Here is a 25,995-nt window from a genome sequence, read left to right as displayed (position 1 = left end):
CAGTTTTGGTATTATTAATCCATCTGGGATCTCTAAACGAGGGTTGACACATTTATAAAATTGCAAAACCAGTCGTTTTCACTGCTGTGGTATTTCTAGCGTTAACATCTAGCGATCCAGCGATCGATCCGGAATTTTCCTGATAACCGATATCGTCGTATCGAATGATACGCGGTAAAAATGTGAGAAACGTATGGCAAGTTGTAGAAAACGAGGAAACTGGTTAATTGGAGTTCGATAAACAGATTGCAGCACCCTTTTACACTTTGACAAGTGCCAGTCATTTTCACTGCTATTGATATAAGTAGCCTTAATACAAAATTGTTTCCAGTTTGAATAGATAGAAAACAAAATAAAATTCATTATATTATTCTTTCACTTATCGTAGCGAAAGTCATTACATCATTGTGGAAAGAAGATATAACACGAAGTAGGAATTTTAAAATAAAATTGTAAAACCAGTCAATTTCACTGATGTGGTTAATCGAGACGGAAGCAAATCGTGCAATTACTGTCACGATTTTCCGCAGCAACGTCGAGAATCCAACATTTGATTCGCGCGTCCCTGTAGAAACATCGGTAATTTTCATGCTAACATTCGCCGAGTGCAACGATTCTCGTCCTTGTACGACCGAGTGCGAATTCTTTCAGAAACAACACTGTCCGCTTCCAAAGAACAGAGTCGCGCTACGTTCTTCGTGAATATTGCGTTGGCAACTGAGTGACTGCGGATTTTGTCATTACCACCTAATGACAAAATCACTTGGTTGCCAACCGAAAACGCGAATAGTCGAATGTTGTTGATTGCGTGCGAGCGAAAGGTGGAAGGTGAGGCGAAAGGAAGAAAAGCTTCGCGACGATGGCGAGCAAAGAAAATAGAAAAGGAACGAGCGCGCGATTAAAATTGCGCGCGTCGTGAATAATAAATAGACACGGTGTATGCAGCAGCGTCGACAGACGTCTCAAAGAGACCGTCAGCGGCAGACCTCCGCGCGTCGCCTAATAAATTCATTCTGAATTTCGTGCATCGGCGTATTGCCACTTACTCCGTTCGTTGCGGGGCCACGATGCTTTTAGAATCCCCCGGTTCCGCCTCCACCCCTTTCGCGCAGCCTCTCGCCGTGAATCAAATTAGCCAGCCGATTCTAATTACGAGTTTACGGACTTTACCTCGCGCGGCTGAATTTCAAAGTCGCTCTTACCACTGTGCACCCTTTTCGTTGCATTTCTCGGCTGTTTCCAGCACCAACAATCCATCCTTTCGCCTACGATTCGTTCGCTCATGAAACCAGAAACATCGTAGAAATTTGCAACTCTGCGAGTCTGCGAGTCTGCGAGTCGCCGTCCTGATATTCAGACTGATGATATTTGCTACGCGTAAGACGAAGACACACGAAAAGTATGTAAAATATCGGAGACACGGTGTCCATGACGTGTATTATGTCGCGAAGCCTCGTCTAAACAGCCGGCAGGCAGTCTCAGCTTTAAGAAACAATCTACGATGTCGGAAGTCTTCCAGGGACTTCAATCTCGGCTTAAGCTAAGCTGGATAACGCCCGATAGAGATGGCTACGAAGATAATAGAACGAAAAGAAGATATGAGAAAGAAGGCACGAGAACTCTGCGGAAATTCTAGCCTGAAGATAACATTCAACGTAGCCAATGCGAAGCCCGTTTAACAAACGCAAAAGCCATAACCGAGAAATCAACAGCTTCCACTTTGCCGGAGAAATCGTGTCCCGGACCTGGCTTCGTCTTTATGCGTGCGAAACTGTCGATTAGAATTGACACGTGGAGCGAAAAAAAGCAAAAGTAGCTGAAATAGATGTAGCTCGATAAAGGCAACTGCGAAACTAATGCAAGAAAATGGAAAATTCGAAAAGCGACGAGCCTAAATCAAACCTACATGAAAATCAAACTCCGTGCAACGAAATTCCAGACAATTGTATCATCGATCCTCGACTCGGAGACTACCGCGAAAGTCGCAGCAATCGAAGTAAAATTGCCGTCGATGGGCAGTTTCGTCTGCGACGCTCGTTTAACTCCCAGCGCGCATAGTCCCAGCCGATTCTCGAAAACTAATGGGTGGCTGAGCCATACGGCGTGCCGGTCCAAGATGCCAGCCGCTATCGTTCGAATAATCCCGATAGCGTGCGAGGGAAGGCAGCCATCAAACTTGCCAGCGGAGTTTGCCGGATGCAAGACCAAGGCCCGTGAACGAGACACTTCAGAGTTCGGCAACAGACATTCCGTGAGCGTATGGTGCTTTACGAGGATCCTGGTTAGGGTACGGACAAAGGAGAACACGGTACGAGCGGCTGGCAAGAGGAGCTCGCTTGGATCTTCGCATAATTCGCTGGCGAGAAACGAACGAGGATGGCTCGGTGACGCCGGATGGACACGACCGCAGGAAACTTCGCATAAATCTGCGACTCCACCGTGTTTCTACCTAAACTCCTGCGAGTCGGACCTGTGGTTTATGTCTCTCGAGGGTTACACTGATTTTTAAAGGCTACTTTCGACCAAGGTTTGAGCTTCTCACTTGGCGAAAACTTCAGCGAAAGAGTTTTCCATTTGCAGGTATCTACAGTTATGGTACGAGTGAGAGAAACAGCTGGGCATTAAATTTTCAGCAACGTCGACGAACATAGGATGAGTCGACCGACAAGGCAAACCTTAAGACACTTGCTTTTTCTTCTAACTGGATCTTCTCGGACTCGCGAATTTTGATCAGATTTTAATTCTTCCAACGCGACGATTCGGCGGAATAAAGAGCTCGAAAGTGGCCAGTTTCTTGTAACGATTAGTTACAGACAGCGATGTATCGCAGTACTGTTCAAACGCAGCCAATTTGGTACTCGATCAATTTGTTCGAAGCTGGCCGATCTTTGAACAAATGAGCTTCAGACAACGTGAATTCTTGGACTCTATAGGATATACAACGCAATCGAGCGACGAGCCTTTAAATGTTCAAGGTCTTCCGTTCTATAGCGATAATTTTACGTTCGATAACTGTGCAAAAATCGGGGCTCGAGTTTTCCACCGATGCGGATATAAAAACGACTCTGCTCCTGGAAATTGAAATCTGAGACGCGTCGAACGTAGAGAGGAAGAACGCGAGTGACAAAGAAAGAGGACTGAGAGTGGAAGAGTTTAGTTCGGAAGAGTTTAAAGGTTCGCGATAAGCTGGGACCTTTAACTCGAAAACGAAGATACTTTATCTCTGCTTCGCGATCAATGAAACTTTCCCCAACGTGTTTGTTACGTTCTTCTGATTAAAACAACATCAAACACGATATAATTTCCAGCATGTTCGCTCGCTCGATAAACGATAATTAAATATATACGAAAAGTTAAATGTCATTCAAATTACATCGTGTTTGGTCTCGTTGCAATCAGCGAGGCGTCGCAAATACGTTGCCGAAGGCAACAAAATTTTAACAAAAGTTAGAAATAGCAAAGTTGCGCTTCTGAATTGGTAACTCGATACCACGTCTCAGCGATATCTGACATCGGATCGTGTTACGTTATTCGATCGCGATGGGCCGTCGAGTTTCGCGTTGTATCTGGCGAACTTGCCCTCGGCAACGGGAACGACGACCGTGCAATTATCCGGAGGATCTTTTCGTGCGATTATCGAATGTTTCCTGTGTCGAAATTTTTCTCCTCCGTCGCTGTAGCACGCAGGGAACGTGCTACGGATCGACGCAAGGTTCGAAAAAAGGGGAATCGAGTTACATAAATGTTTGTGACACCCGGTATGCAGACCAAGTGGCAGACTACCGACAGCGTATACTTCGTAAGCATGCAGGAAGTCCTTGTTGTCTTCGTTACACAGTGATTGCGGCCTGCCCCGCTTCTCCCTCCGGAGTTCTTCACGTTTCTCTGTCTGTGGCCGAGCCATAATTTCTTTATGACCGAGGAACACTGGTCCTCCGCTTGCGTTTCACGCTTCACACCGCAAATATTTTCCACGTAATTAACACTTACATCCAGCCATGCCAAACACCTTGTTGTCCAAAGATCACGATCACCAGAAAGGGATAAAAAATGCCCACTTTTCCTCAACGTCCCGATATCCAAACGATAGGCAAAGATATTATTTTCACATCGATAGAAGAATCTGTTGCGGAATATCGTGGTAATTTCGTGGAAAGAAGTTGGCAGGATCGATGGGCACATGTTGCGTCCGCAGATTGCTTTTTAATCGATAAAAAAAATTCCGGCTACATAAAAATCTACCACGTTTCCATCCTTCGATCGGTCGATATTATCGTTTCCACGTTTCCTTCGTTCGGCAAGAACCGAGAGGGTTGGAGAAGCGAAAATTAGCCGAAAAAAGGTCACGTCGAGAGACACAGTAGCGTAGAAATATTTGTTGCATAGATGGCGTGAGAGAAGAGGACAGCACGTGCGTCTGGTGAAAGGGTAAAACAACGGTAGGATAGCAATTAACGAGAAACGAGACTTCGACGAGGCTTTCTTGCGGCGAGAATCGAATCGTTAGCGAATGAAAATTACTGGCGACAAAAGAGCGACGGAATAGCTGCAACGACAATCCGGAAACATCGATTAAAATTCTCAACGCCGCAACGCGATCGACGCTCCCATTGTACTCTCTTCCCTCGCTCGCTCTCTTTCTCATTCTCTCTTCGCTCGTTTCCTCTATCCAGTTGCATTTTTCCCCCTCTTTTTCCGTGGTAATGTTAACGTGGAGCCGTTCTAGTCACAGTTTTTCTCGGTGTCCATTAACGTTTCAATTACCAACGTCGCGCACACCTGTTTTTACTCTTTACAGTTCCCTCGATCGTCGACTTATTTCTTCCTCTTTCCAGTTTCCCCGCTTCGTCACGCTTCTCTTCCAGTAATTCCGTTAAATGTTATCGATTCCCGCGAGTTCCGCCACTTGTTTGTTTTCGGCTTCTCCGTAGATTCGCTTCTTTCTCTCTCGTTGGCAACGATCCGTGGCCCAACGCAACGTCCGCTGTCTTATCTGCCTTTCGACGTGATTTTTTGCAGCGCAACAAAAACTTCCAACACTCGCGTTAAAACAACTTGAAATAACATCGTGCAACTAACGAAATCGATTGTAGGTAACGCGTGGACGAAAGTTTATCCTCGAACAGGCCACCGAAACGATCCGATATTTAATAAAATTTTGAAATTGGTCGATCGCGTTACCGTAAATGTGCCCAGACGAACTGTAACTTCGTTTCGGAGGCGCGCGATCGCGATTTACGTTATCGTCAGCTGCGAAACGCGAGGCTGGAAAAATGGAAATCGCGAGTGGAAATATGGAAACGGGTGGATAAAAATGGCACCGAATCGAGTTCTATAAGACGATAAACAGGCAGAAGCTTCAACAGGCCGAGCAACGAGCAGACAGTCGACGTAGCGCGAGGCAGAAATCGGTTTACGATAAAAATTCGCTATCGAAAATACGACAGCCGGCAAAACGCATTTTTATCAAGCGAAACTCGCGCGCCAAAGGAAAAAAAAGGAAAGAGCGGGGAACCGGTCGAGGGAGTAATACGGCGACGGAACGAATGTATATTTTTTTGGCGAGATTACTGTCGTTTTTCAGCAGCTGTCCGGACCATTCTTGCGAGTCGACAAATGGCGAGCCTGATCACCCATTGCCGCTAAAACTGTGCGTTTCGCGTCCGTTACGAGCGCGCTCGCAGCGAAACGCAGTCACGCGGACTAATGCGCGCGGCAAAATTATTTTCTACGAAATTAACACTTTGACTGTCACGTTGATCATATATGACCCGCCACAGTTTCTCCTGTGACGCCACGGTGGTCATTGGTGACCGGAGCGCCTCAACTTATTACTATTGTAAAAATTGAATGAAAATTCACAGTTAGGCCATTTTCAATATAACCGATAAATAGAAGATACTTTGAAATTAAAAGTGCCCCACGTGAACGATTAAACATTTTTATTGGAACATCGATAAAAAAAATGAGAAGAAATCTTGCACCTAACGGTGCACTGTGTTAAAACGCTTTGAACATAAACGTGGCTCATCGATACGATCTGGACAATAGGTGGTCACCTTTTTGCTCCGATTCTTAGCAATTTTTCATCCTAACTGTTTAACATTTTTTTATAGCTCTCTCTGCAAAATTTTCGCGCCAGCTACGCTTGCCCTTCTTTCCTCTGCATTTCGTGTCGCGATCTTTGTCGAATAAGGATATTTCACGGCTCTGGTGAACGGCACTGTGTAAGGTGCGTTGCGAGTGCCATTCTAAAATCTGATACCTTGATGTTTGTTTTTGTTGCTTGTTTATAGAGCATCATCGTGTTTGAAATTGATGTATTTAACAGTAACTCTAAAGCTAATTTTGTATACCACTTGAAGGTTTCTCTATGTGTTGTAGAGTATGCTATCGTTTGATCTGATAAATCTACAGCACATTTTCCTCTCTTGTAATCTACCACTACCATTGGTTTATCAGGAACATAATTTTTTTACCTCTACCATTTAGCCGAATGTTTCGTCGAAATCATAAAAATAATCGTAAAACTGTTTACTAATACCTTCTACACGTTTCAACGATATATTCTGCACGTTTTGTCTACGACGAAACAACGAATGCGAATGGTTTGTTGAAATAAACGAAGCCTTGTTGCAATGTGTCGCTATCAACTGTTAGCAAGGCGCCACGGTGGTCACCCGTGACCACCAATAAGATAAACGATGCATTAGGGAAGGACGGTGTCTTACATCATCGACTTATTATTATTTTACCATTATATGCTTCGAGTAATAAAAACACACCCGTGGCTTCCTGAGCGAAACATGCGATTTCGGCGTGGCAGTCAAAGTGAAACCGTTTCGGCGGAAAAGCGTGCACTACCGTAAGGATGTGACACGGGGTCCGGTGCAATGGCTGATCCGTAATTAATGGAACGTAAGCGTGCGATCTAACGTAAGTCGAGCTAACTCAAGCGTCGCTTAATCCGCGCCGATAATATCTTGGTTCAGCCTAAGCAATGTTGCTAGAACTTGCTGCTAGATGAATAGAAATCGAACGAGAATCCGAACGAATCTCTGGCTGCAACTTGCAAGCAGAAGTATTGGGTTGGCAACTAAGTTATTGCGGATTTTGTCACTAGGTGGTATTGACAAAATCCGCAATCACTTAGTTGCCAAGCCAATAACTTGATCCAAATTAAACCGCGGTTTTAATCGAAGTAATTCGAATTTAATAAAACTTAAGGGAAATTAGTTGCAGCTTAACCGGAGCACCGCGTGGGTCGTGAAACAAAAGCAAGTCCGCTGCCTACCGACATGGAGCGTAACTCGATTTTGAATTTCAATTTGCAATTTTTGCCCTCGTGCGAAATAAATTTTCACCAGCGAGAGAACCCTGTTGACTCGCGTCAATTTTAACGATTTTCGCGCAAGCGTTGCTCGTTGGATCTACCTGAGGATTTAGCCGTATTTCGTCTGTTGTTTTAAGAAAGAAATCAACTCTTTCGCAACTCTTCCGCGCAAGTGCTGCAAATAGTAAACGACAAAAGGTACCAAAAAATGGTTGAAACAGGTACCGTGCTTGTGGTAGGTCTCCAAATCCGTGCGACTAATTTTTCGGAAGAAGTCGTTTCGTTACGAAAATTTTACGATTATTTTAGCAAATCACTTTCTTACGAAAATTACATTTAAAAATGATTTTCCTCGGAACACTTTTCGCACAGATTTATAGATCGTAAGAGAAATAAGGCACAAGTTTCGCTTCAACGATCTTTTGACATCTCTGGTCGTTTACTTTTTATAGATTTACGAACACTTACATAGAACAGGCTGGCTCGGATAGAAACAAGTTGCGCCAAAATCGGCGAGTATCGGTATCCTCGTAAGATTCGTCGCTTTCATTGAAAAGTATCAGCTTGTCCGAAAAGTTTCTTTCGCTTTATAAGGAAATAATAGACGCACGATATTTTTCCTTTTATATTAGTTTATTAATTATGCACGAGCATAATAGTAGAAATAGAACGAAATGGATCATAGCTAATTCAATAAAATAATATAAAACAGAAATTGTTCTGTTATCACCTTACGAAACGAAAGAAGCTTTTCGGACAACCTGATACAATTTTTCACGTTTGCAGGGAAAATAACACGCACGGGGAAACAACGGCAAGGTACTTGATCCGGACTGTGCGTGGATTCGACTGGGCGAAATATGCCTGGAACGCAAGAAGATGACTGCACCGAGAGAATCGTAAAAGAGAAGGTTCGTGAGATTTTTAGACGAGACTCGGACGATAATGCAACCGTAAACCGAGCGAAGAGACGAAGGAAAGAGTGGTAACCGGTTGAAAAGACGGCAGAGCGTCGATTACTCGTCGTCAGCCTGACGACTCCAGCGTCCGCGAGGATACGCATCGTGAAAAGCTCGTTCTGGATATCCAGATACCGCGTTTCTCGTTCCAGAGACAGAGCAACGCTCGACAGTCCGTTCTATCAACGTTTTTCCGTGGCTTTTTCAACCGATTCGCTCGGTGCTCGTACAACAGGCAGATTCAGAAGGTAAAACGAAGAAGCGTAGCCTGTGCAAAACTCTGTGACCGTTTGTTCGGAAGAATAGAAATTGTAATTCGCTGAATCTGTTCGCCGTAATTCGCGATAGACGAAAATTGAAAAGAAAATTGAAAAAGTAGGAAATGAGCGTGTAACTTGTAAATCACTGTGTCGCGGCGATTTCCAGATCCGATCACACCGACAGGTAAGAGAGGCGAGGAAGGAAGACTGCGACGAATCCACAGCAGCGGAAAAGAATCGCCGCTGTTCGAAATACTCGACGATATAGCGAAACTTAGGGTGGGAAAGGTATTGGAGGGTGAGAAAAATATGGAGAAATCGATGGAAGAAGAAGAGGAGAGCGTAGATGTAGCAGGTTGCATGCAAGTGTACCTTGAAGAAGGACGAGATGCAGCCACAGATCGGAAGAACGAGACTGGAAGATGGGCTTGACACTACAGGCACACGGGCGACGAACGAGACGCAGCTCGCGAGCGAAACTGCACTCGGGTCGAAAGGCCATCGGCCAGACAACCTACCTACGAATCTGGCCAACTAACACCGAGCTACGACACCGACGTGCACAGCCAGACTGCGTTTAGTTTGTGCGTAATCGCGTCTTCTCGCCCCGTCTGTCCTGCTTGTAGCTGGCAAGCGCTCGGCTCAGCGACGCGACTACGCACACCGACAGTACGCTTAATCGAACGCTTCTTCCGACCGATGAAATATACACTCCGCATCAAATATACACTGCGTGCCGCGGAGACCCTGCCGACGCTATGCCACTACACCAATCATCGAGGGGAGAGAGTTTATTAGCGAATCGTTGGAAATGAGAATAACTGTTGGAGCAATAGGTTTCTCGATCGTTAGGCTACATCGAAATCCCAGTCTAATTCGTCTAATTCTAAACTGAATTTGCGAGCAGCTTCTTTGGCTTCTGGTCAATAAATTTTGGGAAACCGAATGGTTAGGGGAACAGAGATTTTTCTCGGAGGCTGGCTTGAAATTTCAGCTGCACTCTAAGATGGATCAATGTGGATAAGGTGATGAGCGTTGAAAGATAAATATCGAGGAAATACCAGTTTTGATAATACGAATGATAGTTGGGAGGATCGAATCGTGTGCTTAATTCGAAGCAGAACTTGGCATCTGGTTTAATAAGCTTTGGGAAAGGGAATGGTTAGGGGAATACAGTTTCTTGGATGGCTTGAAATTTGAGCCGCACTTTAAGATGAATCAACGTAGGTAAGGCGATGGCTTGAAATTTGAGCCGCACTCTAAGACGAATCAATGTGGGTAAGGCGATGGTTTGAAATTTGAGCCGCACTCTAACATGATGCAGCATAGATAAGACGATGGTTTGAAATTCGAGCCGCACTCTAAAACGAATCAATGTGGGTGAGACGATGGCTTGAAATTCGAGCCGCACTCTAAAACGAATCAATGTGGATGAGACGATGGCTTGAAATTTGAGCCGCACTCTAAGACGAATCAATGTGGATAAGGCGATGGCTTGAAATTTGAGCCACACTCTAAGATTATTCAATGTAGGTAAGGCGATGACTAGAGATTTGAGCCGCACTCTAACATGATTCAGCATAGATAAGACGATGGCTTGAGATTTGAGCCGCACTCTAAGACGAATCAATGAGGATAAGGCGATGGCTAGAGATTTGAGCCGCACTCTAAGACGACTCAATGTGGATGAGACGATGGCTTGAAGTTCGAGCCGCACTCTAAGACGAATCAATGTGGATAAGGCGATGGTTCGAAATTTGAACCGCACTCTAACATGATGCAGCATAGACAAGACGATGGCTTGAAATTTGAGCCGCACTCTAAGACGAATCAATGTGGATAAGACGATGGCTCGAAATTTGAGCCGCACTCTAAGACGAATCAATGAGGATAAGGCGATGGCTGTTGAATTTTACGAAGGGAAATAAATATCGAGGAAATACGAGTTTTGATAATACGAATGATAGTTGGATGGATCAAAACGTGTGCCTAATTCGAAGCAGAACTTGGAATCTGGTTTAATATGCTTTGAGAAATGGAATGGTTAGGGGAATAAAGTCGAGCCACGTTTTAAGACGAATCAATGGACAAGATTCCCATTGCTGAATTTTAGGAAAGAGTATTGCTATCGAAGAGATTGGTGTTTTGATCCTCGAATGGATCGGAGTCTATTATAGTTCGTTCCAAACTGGATCTGTAAGCCAGTAATCCTGGTCAGTAAATTTTAAGGACAAGCAAGAGATAAGAATAGTGATTTGATATTTGGGTGGATTTACATAATTCTAAGGTAGAATTCTAGATCTAGCGAGAATATTTAATCCCAATGTTTATTTATAATTTCGATTCTTTCTAAGGTATAATTCGAATCTCAGCAATAATATTCCATCACAGTGTTTAATTCTGGATCTGAACGATAGTTCCTAGCAATGGCCATTTTCGGTTAGAAATAATTTTAGTTGAATCCCAAGATTCAATCTACAATAATTGGACCTAATTCTACTGATACCTAATTCTAGATCTAATCTGCAGCCATACCATATAATCGACTCTAATGATTGATTGAGTTTCGGATTAGGTTCGGTTCTACAATTTAACCCTGGTTATAGTAAACGATAATCTGTTCTGGGTTATAGACTATACGACGTTCGACACATAGTCATCGTTGATACCTAGTCTCCATCATCAATTCTAGAATATAATGGGTGAATTTGGTGCGAAATTTGGTCCTGCTATCTAATCCTGACCCTAATGCCATACTCTGCCTAGCATCTAATTTTTGGCAGATTCAATCAGGTTGAATTGAAGTAATCCTGGTCGAAACGTGTAACTTCAATCATCCCTAGGATATAATTTCAATTCTACTCACTAAACTCGTAAACTCAACTCTAACCATCTGGTCATTGATTCTGCCTCTCGTCTTAATATTTGATTTAGGTACGTGATTTCAATATCTAGCCTGAAATACAACAAAATGATATTTATACGAGTATACTCGTCACGAAGAAGTGACAATATCCTGCATTACCACGAGCCCTGTGAGTAATCGAATGAGAAAATAAAGCAATCATTTCCTTGTAACTCAATTTTATATTATACCAGTCACACGTATTCTATGCTCGACGAGTATACTCGTCGTCGCTTGTTTCTCGCAACACGTTTCAGGTACACGCTTTTCGAAGCTTACAGAGGTCGCAGCAGCTAACAGGTTAACAGACGGTCGTTATTTGAAAAGGCGAAATGAAAATAGGGATGCTGTTTGGTGTTCGAGTAGAACCGACTCGACCTAATTCCGCGCGGGAATAAATAGCCGTGTTTCGTAGACTCGATTAGGTGCTACCTCAACGGAAATAGCGTTGCCGGTGACAAAAATAACGCAGGCAGTCGACGCCTGGTCGCGTCGCGACGCTCGTTTACGCACGTTGCATGAATGACTGACTGACTGGCCAGGTGATCGTCTCGCTGACGACCAGACGCTTGCGTAACTTGGACGCTTCGTTTCGTGTCAACGATCCTTCTCTGCCAGTATTTCATACAATTAAACGCTAGCTTTTACCTTCTACCAAATTTCTAAGCAACAACGGTAAAACTTTCTCGGCGGTTCGCTGCAGATTAACCAACTTAATTAATAATTTATATTAATTTACTTATAAAGTAATTATCCTATTTCGAACTTCGTCGCGGGCTACTCGAATTTAGCGTTTCGAGAAAAACACCGAATTCGAATAGATTCAACGATCTTGATAGTTGCGATCAAAAATCTTCCTATTCTTTTTATTTCAGACATGCAATTTCTCTTACGTCTCTTCAAAAAATGAAAAGCAAAAAAAGATTAGCGAATATTATTAACCAGTGGACTGTTGCGATCTTTTTGAAAAGTGGGTACCCAGAACGTGTGGCAAAAATTGAGCGACGACGAGTATACTCGTCGAGCACAGAGTACTGTTCTAACATAGAATTACGTTGTAATAAAAAGACTGTTTTATCATTCATTTTATTACCACAATTTACTGCAATTACTAAATTGCGATTCAAACAGCAAATTGTAACTACTTTTCACTCACGACGAGTATACTCGACGTAACATAAAATCGTCCCGTTTCTTCGTGACGAGTATACTCGTCAGAAACGACTAACTGATTAAAACTTGGACAAATATACGCGCAGAAATACGTAACACGAATGTTGTACAGTTCTTCCGTGCAGAAATGCCAAAGCACCTTCAAAGTGGCACGTTCTGTAGTCGAATATGTTGAGGTGGAATTTGTAATAGAAAAATATATTGAAATAAAGAAAGGTATAGTGCATGCTGATCCAGATCCTCACTCTTACAGTGTTACAATACGATAGAAGAAACTACGATAGTGAACAGGTTCATATATTTATAGCAAAGGACATTACCAAAATGTTAACTTTGTAGCTCTAACTGAAGACTACAAGAAAAAGCAATAGAAATATACTTGTAGCTTTTTTTTTTCCAGACCTTGTAACCCAAAACATAATTTATATTCAAAGGTACGATAATATAGACCTCCGCTTATTTAGAATATCTTTTTGTTTCACTAAATTCTATTCTCTTCGTAACAGCGGTGTGCAGGTCACGGATATACAAAAGTAAAGATGTGGAGTTTTTCCTCAAGTAATTACTTCAATAAGAACGCTCAATAAAATTGTAATTTCGTTCTACTACGCTGCATTGCACTGCGCTTACATCTTGGAATTATTTCGATAAAGACAAAAGGACAGAAATTCCTGCAAATTTCTAGATGTACAGTAGCATCTCTTTAAATGCTCGTCTTTTCGTTTCCCGTAATTGACCGGTCATTTCCACTATTATTAGGACTTTCCCTTAACTAGTTAACCGCGTTCGACGTATATATACGTCATTTGGATTTAGTTCGACACGGTTGACGTATATACTCGTCGTGTGAAATAAAAAATTACCATTTACTATAAGAACTGCAAATTTTAGTAAAAAGCGTTATAAACGTCATTTAGTGGCACGTTTCCATTATACTTTCGGCAGATCTATTGGTTTGGCAATTAAGTGATTGCGGCTTTTGTCAGTACCACCTAATGACAAAAGTCGCAATCACTTAGTTGTCAACGCAATACTTGAACAGAACATTCGGAATATCAAGCGTGCGATAACCAGAGTTTAGGTTCGGAGAAAACGGCAGCGGATGAGCAACCGATTTTCTAGGACAATTTATCGCGCTCGCGTATCGCAAATGCGCTATGATTCGGTTGCCCGCAGCTCTCGAAGATTCTTCGCCGTGTATCAACAGAGCAAGTTCGCGTCACGGTAAACGACGGACCAGTCGCTTGTCAACGACGCGTTATATACGTGTTTTGCTTTAACGACCGAAATAACGTGAGCAAACCCTCACGTTTACGTCTCCGTCGTGTAAATTAACGTCCCACGAGCCGACAGCGTGAATGACTGACCAGCTGGTCGACTTTTCGCCGTTCGCGTGTAATATACAGGGTGTTCTGTAACAGGTGGTATACTGTGGTCGACGAAGTGGGATTCCGCGACGAAATATCGCTGGAAAATGCGGATGCGAGCCTCTCTGCGTGCTTTGACCAAACTGTTACGATATTCGTATCATCGGTATGCGCGCTCGGTTTTCATTGCACAGCGGACGTCGGTAACTCGACAACCTCGAGGGATGTGGCAAGATCTTCGATCGTTACAGGTGTCTCGGTTTATCGAAATATTCGAGCGAAAGAGGTTTAACGTAGGAAAATTCGACGTACGGAAAAGCTTCGTACGATCGGGCGCGATCAAATTCACCTTTGAAAGCGTTGGTACTTTAACCATGTTAAAATGTAGCTAAAATGTACCTGAAAGGCGTGGAATGTACCTAACCCGTGTACCTAAGATGTGTTGCAGATGGTAAACGAAGACGAGTATATTCGTCAAACGCAGAGTACGCGTGACTGTTATAATACACAAACTAACTTGGAATGAAACGGCTGTTTTATTTTTTCATCTTATCAGTGCAATTTATCGCAATTGCTAAACCGCAATTTTAAAAGCAAATTGTAACTACTTTTTACGCACGACGAGTATACTCGTCGTAACACAAAATACTGTAATTTCTTCGTGACGAGTATACTCGTCGAAAACAATTAACTGCTTAAGCTTCCTCTCGGACCTCGTTTTATTCGACGTACATAAACGCACGAGTTAAAGACGCGACAGACGATGGCAATCATGCGTTCGACCGAGGAAAAACGATTTTTCGTTTCTCGTCGTCTTGCGTTTATTCAGATATGTGTTATTTTGTGTGCTACACTAGATTAGCCGCGTACTAGTGACACACATATATGAGTATGAGTGTATTGGAGTATATGCGCGCGCAGCGTCTCGAAAAACAGAAAAATGCAACTGTTGCGTACGCATTGTGGTAAAAAAGATGGTGAGACGCGCGCAACGTGTATCTACGAAAATCTTGTGCATCCCATATTAAATAAATATGAAACTATTTTAATATCATTTCTACGTGCAATGAGAATGTTCCTATACATTTATTTCCGCGAGAAAATCCTAACAGTCGAACTATCGAATATCGTACGATTGCTTTCTCGCATCTTCTGACACACAGCGTAGCTACAGGCGCGCTTCGATAAACTTCGACCAATAGCGAAGTCTGGCTATTCTAAATTCCAGTTAAAACAGAGGTGCAAAGAACGCGTGTGGACAGGCGATGGCAAATAATTCCAATTAAATTGGAAATAATTCCAAGGTAAATTTTATCTCGACTTGCAGAGGCTTCCATAGGCAGAGCGCAAAGAAACAGAGAAAATTGTAGTCTTATCGAGATATTCCAGTTATGCAGAGGTTCGAGTTATACAGGTTCTGAGTTATCGAGGTTCTACTGTATGTACGCGATCGTACAGTCCGATGATCGGCTTCAGACAGGACAGGATTTTCCACTTCGCATGATTCAAGGCTAGGTCTCAAGGGTGCCTCGAGTATCGCGTCTCGCATTTATTACTGTCGTCTCAGCGGCATGCACACAGCATCGAAACAATGAAACGATATTTTAGTATCTTCAATACGAGAACGAAATTTCAATCGATGTAGCGGTAGCTCTATAGGTTCAAAAAAAAAAAAAAAAAAAAGAGAGAAAAAGAGAAGAGATATTCTTCGAGATACAATTCCTCAAAGTATCCATCACCTTCTCGAACATCTTCCCGCGTCACGTTCTTCGTGTTTAAAACACTTCAAGATGGAATCGTTGCACAGGTTGAGTCTCCTAACACGACGACTTAAATTAACTCGCAAGTTGTTCGTTGTACGAAACGACGTCTCGAACAAAAGTTGCACAGTATCTAAGTGGGCATACAGTGCTGTAATCTGTTTGTTATCATCTTATTTTTTTTAGCGAGATAGTACACTCACTTTCAGTCCCATTGTGCAATACCTTTCTGTGCAAAATTTCACCATTTGTCCCAATTTCAGAAAAGATATTAGACTTTCGTTTAAAGAAGCAAAGGTGATCCTTATAAAAAGGAAGATAATAGAAACAGATTTGAGCACTGTATTGAATAATTCACGAGTTACTTTAACGCTAGAACTACCGACAGTTAACACGAAGCTATTTCTACCAAAACCAGTGAAAATGGCTGGTTTAAAAAATACGTAATAATAGAATATTTGTATATTCGTTGATTTATTACTTTCTTACAGAAGCAATTCCATTTTACGTAATACATTTTTGCTATTATTAATCCATCTGGGATCTCTAAACGAGGGTTGACACATTTATAAAATTGTAGAACCAGTCGTTTTGATTGCTGTGGTATTTCTAGCGTTAGCATCTAGCGATCCAGCGATCGATCCGGAATTTTCCTGATAACCGATATCGTCGTATCGAAGGATACGCGGTAGAAATTTTAAAAACGTGTGGCAAGTTGTAGAAAACGAGGAAACTGGTTAATTGGGGTTCGATAAACAGATTGCAGGATCCTTTTACACTTTGACAAGTACCAGTCTTTTTCACTGCTATTGGTATAAGTAGCCTTAATACAAAATTATTTCCAGTTCGAATACATAAAAAAGAAAATAAAATTCATTATATATTATTCTTTTAGTTATCGTTGCGAAAGTCATTACACCATCGCGGGAAAAAGTATAACACGAAGTAGGAATTTTAAAATAAAATTATAAAACCAGTGAAATTTGACTGCTGTGGTAGTTGCAGTGTTAAGTCGCCGTCTTGAAAGACTCACACTCTATATCAGTGTGTAAGTTCATGAAATTGCAACGTGTGTGAAACCATATCGTTAGCGCTGCAGCACGAAACTAGGAATCTACTAAAATAAGAGAAAAATAGAGGCGACTGAGTATACCCGGAGCAACTCTCTCGTAGGGTCCTTTAGCGGTCTTTCGACGAAATTCTCCGCTGCTGGTGGAGAAGCATCGATGGAGGAGAGCTGGTATCAATCGCGAGCAAATAATTGCACGGTGACCGGGCAGTTGGGTCCACGTCGAAAACACGACTGCGAGACGCAGTAATTGCTCGTTTACGTTGCTTCAAAATTTAATTACGCCAGCGTGGCACGCGAAATCCTGCAAGCAAGTTAAATTAACTCCCCGCTGCTGGCTCAGGCACTGACAAATTCGCCAAGCAACTTCCCGGCCGAACACGCTCAGCCAACGCTCTTTTCTCGATAATTGATCCGCACGTGCGAAACATTTGACATAAAATTTTCCCAAATTCCTCTTTCATCCAACGGTATCGATGATATTCTGACTAAATTACCCTGGAAAAGTATTGTTTAACGTGGAAGCTCAGCAGGGAGGCTCGTTGCTGGGACACGCGGATCAGCAAGGTGAAACGAATTTCGAAGATTAATTTTTCTACGAGAAATTTGAAAATATTTCCACGCGAGTGATTTCGTTCTGACACGGCCTTGAACCGCCAGCATCGAGATAGGAACGTCGTGAAACAGCAACGAACGAGTCGAGTCAGAAGTTTATCGGCCAGATGCGCCGGTGGACGATAAATTCTGCTACTTGCAAGTGCCTCATATCGTATTAAACAGCTGCGCAATTATGGAACAATTGCAAGACGAACGCAGGTGGTAGCCAGAATCGATAGAATGCCATTAGTGAGATTTGGGTCAAGGGTGGACAGAATGGGAAAAAGTTGTAGCAAGTTAGGGAAGCTTCAGGTGCCAACTGTTGGTGGATCGCGACGTGTAATTGAGTCGTTCGGGAAGCACATTGATCGACTGCATAAATTGAGAAGAAGCACGGAGAAGCCACGACGTTACGACAGTTTTCACCTTTTCCCTTTTTTCTTCCATTTCTTTTCAATTTCTCTCGGTGTTCGTCGTCGGTTGTGTCATCTTTCGTACAAGCAAATCGTTCGTTCTTTCGAATAGGAACGTTAATCGCGTGCATTGAAACGATGAAAACGCGTGGTTAATTAGTCTCGTTTACGAAAAGCTGAATTATCGCGTATAGAGGAATACCTGGCTGAATAAATTCATCTTTCAGACAAATTCGCTGCACGTGTGCGAGATACGGAGGACACGCGATGATACAGTGGAAGCGAGCCATCCAGCAGCGATAATGTTGCGGTTGAAAGGTGCCGCAGCTCGAGCCAGGCCACGGAAACGGTGGAAGCGGTGGAAACCAGGGCGAGGATGAAGACAAACAATGTACAAGACAGTTAGACCGCAATTTATTCGCGTAATTTAGCGGCGATCCATCGTGAACGCCGTTCCATGGCTGGGCGCGAAGAAACAAAAGGTCTGAGAAGCGACGACAGTGTCTTGGTAGCGTAAAGAGGGTAAAGAGAAAGCAGTTTGCGCGATATATCTCGTCAAGGCAGCAAGTTGATCGAAGCTGCGCGATTATCATAAAACACGGGACGACGTGTTTACGGAGTAAAAGAGAAGAAATCTGAGAAGATTTCAATTTTCCAGAAATATTTACACGTCGTCCAATTACTTTACTAACTAAGAAATAAAATCAGTTTATTGTTATGGTTTCGGGTGGAAGATGATATCGATAAAGTAAAATAAATAATTGTGCACTTACTTGTTTCAGATCGGAGACGCGTACAGTTTCGCGTGTAGAGCCAAGATCCAAGAAACCTGAAACGATAGTAGCAACGAGTTAGATTGGGAGAATAGTTTTCGTAAACTAGTTTTATTGGTTTAATGTAGTACTTTGATCTTAGCGTTTTAATTTCACCGATTTAACCAGTTGCCTGTTTTTGACGAGTATACTCGTCATGAAGCAATGGCGATATTTCGTGCTACAACGAGCCCCGTCTGTTTGGGATTTTCAGTGGCCGTACGTTAATGGCTCGGACAGCACCTCTTCCTTCTTTGGAAAATTCCGAATGACTGTAAACCTGATAACTAAGAGGTTAGGGAAAACCCCAGGGAAAACCTCTGGCCGAGAAGACACGATAGACTGACGAGACTCAACGGTTGGTGGAGAGTATCGGCAACATACTAAGACGATCATCAACAAAGCGTCGTGTAGTGTGGGTGAAAGACTGCAGTCTCAACAAGATCTTACAACCGTCGTGTTCAGAACATCAACTTTGCTTGTATACAGCAAGTGCAAATAAAGTGGCAAATTACACTAACAGTCGATATATTAAACCTCCTTCACCTTGAGCGTTATTAATCCATTTAAGGTTCGCGATATCATATTCGCGATCGGTTGGATCTGACAGGTCGCACGTTAGTCGATAATTCGCAACACCGTCGGCAATAAAATTAAAAAACGAAACAGTCGTTTCGTTGCAACTTCGTTCTCTGTTGTAACAGCCACGCATACTCTGTGTTCGACGAGTATACTCGCGACACGTTTTGGGTACGCGCTTTTCAAAGAGATTGCACCAGCTAACTGATCAAAAGAGATTTTCAGATAACGATAATAACAGCGAGTGCTTTTTACGAATTATTTCTTTTTTTGAAGACTAAGCAATTAGCTTCACCCGTCACCAACGGTTGCAAAAGGAGAGACGCTAATTAGCATCTGTCGTCGTCAACGCGTCAAAGCTGCAACGTAAGCAAAGGAGTCCTATCTGAGCTGGTAGAACTTTAAACGTCCAACCCAATACTAATATCGCAACGAATTGCACTCTAATAGCAGCCCACTCAGCGATACTAATACGGGAACGTCCAACGACCTGACCAATAGCTCAGGCGCAAGACTGTAGGCTGAGACCTGACACCTCAACTGAGATTGAGCGCGGACCTAAAGTTTCGCGGGGATCTGACGCTGCATCCCGTGCAGCAGACGCGATATAACGTTAAAACCGTAACGTCCAATCCATTGCAACGTCATAATCAATCGTAGGGTACAACTGGGAGCCAGGATCCTATTCTAAAATTAGCACCGCGTCCTAATCGATGATCGCAGTCAGGAACGTGGAAGCCAACGCTCCTGACAGTCTAACGCCAACTTGGCCTCGTCTCAACAGGACGATCGTATCGACGAATTTGCCATGAAAAAACCAGCAAAAGCAAAAGCAAGGAAGGAAAAATTCCTTCTCGCAAGGATGATCACACGGCAGACGATGATACAGCGTCGGGACGAGCAATATAATACGTGAACGGGACAGGATTTCCGGGCACGTGCGGTGATTTAGAATAAACGCAATAAAGCAACCCCCAGGCTGCTGGCAAGGGAAGAGAGAGGGCAAATTCATGCGAGACATACGTATTATAATATCACGCATAAAGTTTCTTTACCCCGTTGCAACTTTATGACTTCATAGGAGCCACGGGGCTGGAATACCGGCGACACTATAGCGGGACACGCGATAAAGGAAACAGGATTGCCCGATCGATAACCAATATCCATGGAAACTGGATCCACCTCGTGACCGGGCTGCTCGTCTCACTCCCTTTACCAGCCACACATCCTTTCGCGATCGTTGCGATTCGTGCCACGGCGTACGCTATTATTACGCGTGTACAGGTTCGAGTTCGCTGAGATTTGCCCCTGCGGGATCTCGAGCTAACTCGATCGATCTCCACGCAAGATCTTGCGAACCGCTCTAATTGGTATCTCGTGATTTTACGCTCGGTTGGATCGCGATAAGAGAAAAATGCGATCGTGATTTATGACGACGCCTGAAGGGACTTTTGCACGTTGAACGTGCAGCGCGTTTGTGGTTAAAGTTGACAGAAATCCACTATTGTCATTTACAGTTGTAAAATGTCCGATGGTAGATAAACGCGTATAAATATATTGTATTAATAATAACGGTACAAGTTTTTAAGAAAACGATTTTGTTGCACTATGGAACCTAAAGAGACTCTTGAACGTGTTCAACTTTGGTTGACTGATGAAGGACCGAGTGGATGAATTTGTAATAGAAAAATATATCGGAATAAGTACAGGTATAAGTACAACCTGTATAGATGTTAGCCTTGAACTGGGTCTTTGATTAAAGAATTTGAATATACGGATTCCACAAAGTTTCATAATTAGAAACACCATCTGACTCTTAAGTATTATATGTATTATTATACTAATTATTACATATATGGTTTCCTTTTTTATATATTGTTGAGGTTGACTGATAGAGGAACGAGTGGATGAATTTGTAATAGAAAAACATATTGAAATAAGTATAAGTATAGTGTGTGCTGATCCAGATCCTCGCTCTTACAGTGTTACAATACGATAGAAGAAACTACGATAGTGAACAGGTTCATATATTTATAGCAAAGGACATTACCAAAAAAGTTAACCCTGCAGCTCTAGCTAAAGGCTACAAGAAACAGCAATAGAAATCTACTTATTGCTCTTTTCTTTCTAAACCTTATGATCCAAAACATAATTTATATTCAAAGGCACGATAATATGGACCTCTGTTTATTTAGAATATCTTTTTATTTCACTAAATTCTATTCTCTTCGTAACAGCGGTGTGCAGGTCACGGATATACAAAAGTAAAGATGTGGAGTTTTTCCTCAAGTAATTACTTCAATAAGAACGCTCAATAAAATTGTAAATTCGTTCTACTACGCTGCATTGCACTGCGCTTGCATCTTGGAATTATTTCGATAAAGACAAAAAGGACAGAAATTCCTGCAAATTTCTAGATGTACAGTAGCATCTCTTTAAATGCTCGTCTTTTCGTTTCTCGTAATTGACCGGTCATTTCCACTATTATTAGGACTTTCCCTTAACTAGTTAACCGCGTTCGACGAATATACACGTTATTTGGATTTATTTCGACGCGGTTGACGTATATACTCGTCGTGTGAAATAAAGAAGTACCATTTACTATAAGAAGTGAAAATTTTAGTAAAAAGCAATATAAACGTCATTTAGTGGCACGTTTCTATTATACTTTCGGTAGATCTATTGGGTTGGCAACTAGGTGATTGCGGATTTTGTCATCAGATGGTAATTCGTAACAGCGCTCTCCAGAGCGCATCGTTCGACGTGTTTGGTGGTTGAAAGAAGCTAGTGGAAGTCCACTATTGCCATTTATAGTCATAGATATATAATCTACAGTCAGACTAGACTTGCTCAGAGGAAAGATGAAAACTTGTCGAGTTTGGGATGGCAGATTCGAAAGAGTTAGCGTGTCTTGAAAATTGAAAATCCGAGGGATACGAGCAGTGCCATGAGTTGGACCTTATCCGGGTAATTATCAGTAGAGGTTTAATTCCAGAGAATGTACAGTACCCTTCTTCCTCGTTAAATGCGAGCAAGATAAAGCTTATCCGATACATTCGTTTGTTTTACTACGTGAACTGAGAAGAGCTGACGCTCGAACAGTCTCAGAGGCCAGGAAAGTACTTTACGCGACGCTATCCAATGTTATTGTTCGGAATGTGAAACTGTGTGAAGAAGGAGCTTCTAGCAGAAAGCTCTTCGCAAATCTCATCTGCTCGATTTCGCATAGTCGTACGAGAAACGAAAGAAACTCCCGAATGGACGATACGTAGAATCATCGTCGAAAGATGACAGAAAAATGTTCGATAGAATTATTGACATTTTCCTAAGCGCGAGATACGACTACGCGAAACAAGGATTTCAATGCTGGCGAGATTTCGCGGAAATCGCGATCGAAGAAAGCAACTACAACCGACCATGTTCTACTTAGAAATTCAGCCATAGATCGTGACAAGACGAGAGACTACGGTGGTAGTTTCTGGCAGAACTGCCAAAGCTCGTTACGTCCTGTAACCCGTTGGATCATGCGATGTCTATGGTAGAACTCGGCCGTGATTCCCATTATCCTACTTCAAGAGCTATACAACTTCCACCTGAGAGGTAGATGCTGTCCTATTAGGTTTCCCGCTTGATGGATAGTCAGTTTCACTTTAGCTTTGCCAAACTTATCAAAGCTACTAGAGTATCGTCTATCTTTTTTCATTTCTCTTTCTCTACAAAATTAACATTATTTCCCTCGATCGTCGTTTGCATAACGATGCACAAAATATCGTATTAGCTTTCTGAAAATTAGTGGAAAACGAGGCGAAAGAATAGATCGTGGTGTTGTTAAATTCCAAAGAAACTTGCTGCCAAGTAAATCGTAGGCCTTAAAATCCATAGCGAGAAGATCGTAATATCGGTAGATGAAACTGCACGGTAGAAAAGCGGCAAGTAAATTGACTTTATTAAATTAAACGTGCGTTATATTTAATACAGTTTGTATTGGGACTTTTTGCTGTCTCGCGTGAAATGAAATTACAGCCGCGGAAGAATTAAAACGACAGAGATAACGTGGAATGGAAAAGAAAAGGAAGATAGAATTTCGCGATAATGAAAGGAAGTATTGGAAAAAGAATGAGTAAAGGGAGGAGAGAAATTGAAAGAGCAGCAATAATTATAATTGGGTGCAAATAATCGGTCGGCGAACAATCGATATGTCGGACGCGGTCTCCGCTTCCTTTTGCCCTTTATCCGGTTTCCTTGCCGCTCCTCTCACCTCGCTGAATTCACCTCGTGGCTAGTGCAGAAAATTTCCGACCGCCAGCTCGATAACATCGGGTCCCGCGGGAACCAACTTCCTTTTAAGGATAACGTAATGCGTTTGCTTTTTAACGAAAGCTAAAACGAGCAGAGAATTCTTGCACATCGAGCATCCACCGAATTATCGCACATTCGCTCGCCGCTTTCTATGCCAACGATAATATTTGCTCTCTCTTAAGCGGTTCTTGATACTATCGTCTAAATAACACGAGCTATCGGTTAATTTTTTACTCCTGATAGGGCTACAGTTTACGAGTTGCAGTAGCGAGAGGCAAGAAAAGCCGATACTCGCTATTTCCTTAACCTAATTTTCGCAATCCCAATCTACGTTATTGTCACCGAGACATAATTTAACGATAGAAAAACCAAGGCGATCGGACGATGGCAGCGCAGTGGTTAGCGCCTTAGGTTACGAACGTTCGGGACCCGGGTTCAAATCCCAGTGACCGAAGTTCAATTTTTCTTCCGCGACATCAAAAATGAGAAGAAAAATGCAGCAGTACCCCAGCGGCAACCCGCAGCAGAACCTGTCTCACACACACAAGCTTAGCGCACTAACTAAGGAGACTACACAAACACGTCAGAAACTACAACTATGACGGCCTATTCACCTCATGTGTAATTTTGTGCGCTACACTAGATTAATGTCCAGCTGGAAAAACTGTAAAGTACAAATTAAATAAAAAAAAGAAAACACTAGATTAGAGTAGTGGTGACACACATATATGAGTATGAGTGTGTGGGAGTATGTGCGTGCACAGCGTCTCGTAAAACAAATGGATGCAACTGTACTGTACCGTTGATAAGCTGGTAAAGACACTGAGACAGAGTGCTGAGTATCCACGAATATCTTGTCAATCGCATGTTAAATAAATCTGAAACTATTTTAATATGAATTCTAAGTGTAATCTTAGTGTTCCTTTACTTTTATTTCGGCAATTAAGATCCACAATTCTCAATATGAACATCCCGCAGGCCATCGAAACGACATTGTAGAGACTGTTCCAGTGTGAGAAAACAGTAACAGCATGGCCATCTCTGAACTGGGCCCTGGCGACACCTTCGACATAGTATTACGTTGTCCGAAAAGTTTCTTTCGTTTTATGAGACGCACAATGCTTTTAGCTATATTATATTATTATATCGAATTACGTAGGATCCATTTTGTTCTGTCGAGATAAACACCGCGACATTTCACAGACTTGGTTTCACGTTTGTATGAAGGTGTATTGTTTTAAAAAACACGTTTGTGAAAGAAAGACACTTTCCGGACAACTTACTATATTATAAACCTTGATAAAATCAGCTCTCGACATTCTGTGTTCCAACACTGTAAACTGTCACTCCGTTGGATTCGTATAATAAATTTTATCGTTATATCTTAAGTTTAATTATTTATCTTATTTGTGAAACGTTCGAACTGCCACGCGAGATCACCGGTTAATTTTGTGATTTCTTGTGTCTCCTACGTGACATTATTCACGTTTTTTTATTATTATTATTATTATTATTGTTATTATTTAATTTGTACTTTACAATTTGTCCAGCTGGACATTTGGTAAATTTTTCTAACTCAGTTGCTAAATAACACGTGGATGGCTACCTCCAGCGGGATACCATCTTCGAGTTTCACTATTTTATTTCTTATCCACGTGCGATGATCGGTCGATCGTAGGTTAATTATATCTGCTACGTTTACCTTAATTACGTCAGCTGATTACCTACGCTTAATTCAGCGAAAACCTAAACGCTCGTGCGTATGATAAGACGACGATAGCTAATATTCGCTGGCTCGTTTGACCTCGGTTTAATAATTCCTAACGCTATTACTAAGTCAAACAAGTTGACTACCAGCTAGTCAATTTCTATGCATAATTTATAGCTGAAGTAAAGCCAATAGGTTAAGCGTCCGATGCGAGTACAAGAGTTAATATTCGCTACTTTTTGTTTAACCCAACTTGGCTAGTTGCAAACTCGTTAATTAATTTCCCCTTAGAGTGGAAAGTGAAGCTCGGCGATGATGGAAAAGACGAGGAGATCAGCGAGGCAGACTGTGAAAGAGCCGAGCCATCTGGGAAACACAAAGTCCACCACGGAATAATCGACAATCGTCTAATTGTCCTAACCGACCGAGCAACCTTTATCGAGCAAGTTAAACGAATGGAGGCAAAGCGTAACCGGTCGGCGAGGATTTCGTGCGGAACTTGCTTTCGAGAGGAGGAACTGGCCTCCCCAAAGGCTAACATCCGAGCGAAATCTAATTTCTACATGTCAATGGGATTAGCCCTGTGACTAATGGCATTAACGAAGTCACGATGCCGTTCATTAGCGTGACGAGGCGTCGAAGGAAGCAGTTTCCGGAAGCTGGGACGCCGGCAGCTGCAATGGAAACAGCAGGACAATGGAGTTTCGCGATTCCACGGCCAACCAGCTTCCAAAGGGACTGTTTAAGTCTCGTCATTAAGC

The 25,995-nt window shown here is 42.5% G+C and overlaps 1 protein-coding gene across 2 annotated transcripts in view; it reads right to left on the bottom strand.

Moving 5' to 3' along the window:
• Alpha-man-iib (alpha-Mannosidase class II b) overlaps nucleotides 1-25,995 on the bottom strand; it is a 180,384-nt gene that overhangs the window by 94,509 nt on the left and 59,880 nt on the right. The window contains exon 2 of one of the 2 annotated variants that reach the window (XM_072018031.1): nucleotides 18,610-18,665. The gene's annotated coding sequence lies outside the window, so the exon portion shown is untranslated. Of the gene's footprint in view, nucleotides 1-8,924; nucleotides 9,092-18,609; nucleotides 18,666-25,995 lie in introns of those variants that run through there. The other variant, XM_072018034.1, reaches the window with a different exon arrangement.

This window comes from Bombus fervidus, chromosome 15 (genome assembly GCF_041682495.2).
Source record: "Bombus fervidus isolate BK054 chromosome 15, iyBomFerv1, whole genome shotgun sequence".
In the NCBI taxonomy this organism is placed as follows: domain Eukaryota; kingdom Metazoa; phylum Arthropoda; class Insecta; order Hymenoptera; family Apidae; genus Bombus; species Bombus fervidus.
Note: the sequence above shows the minus strand (reverse complement) of the source record. Positions and strands in the feature narration are given on the sequence as shown.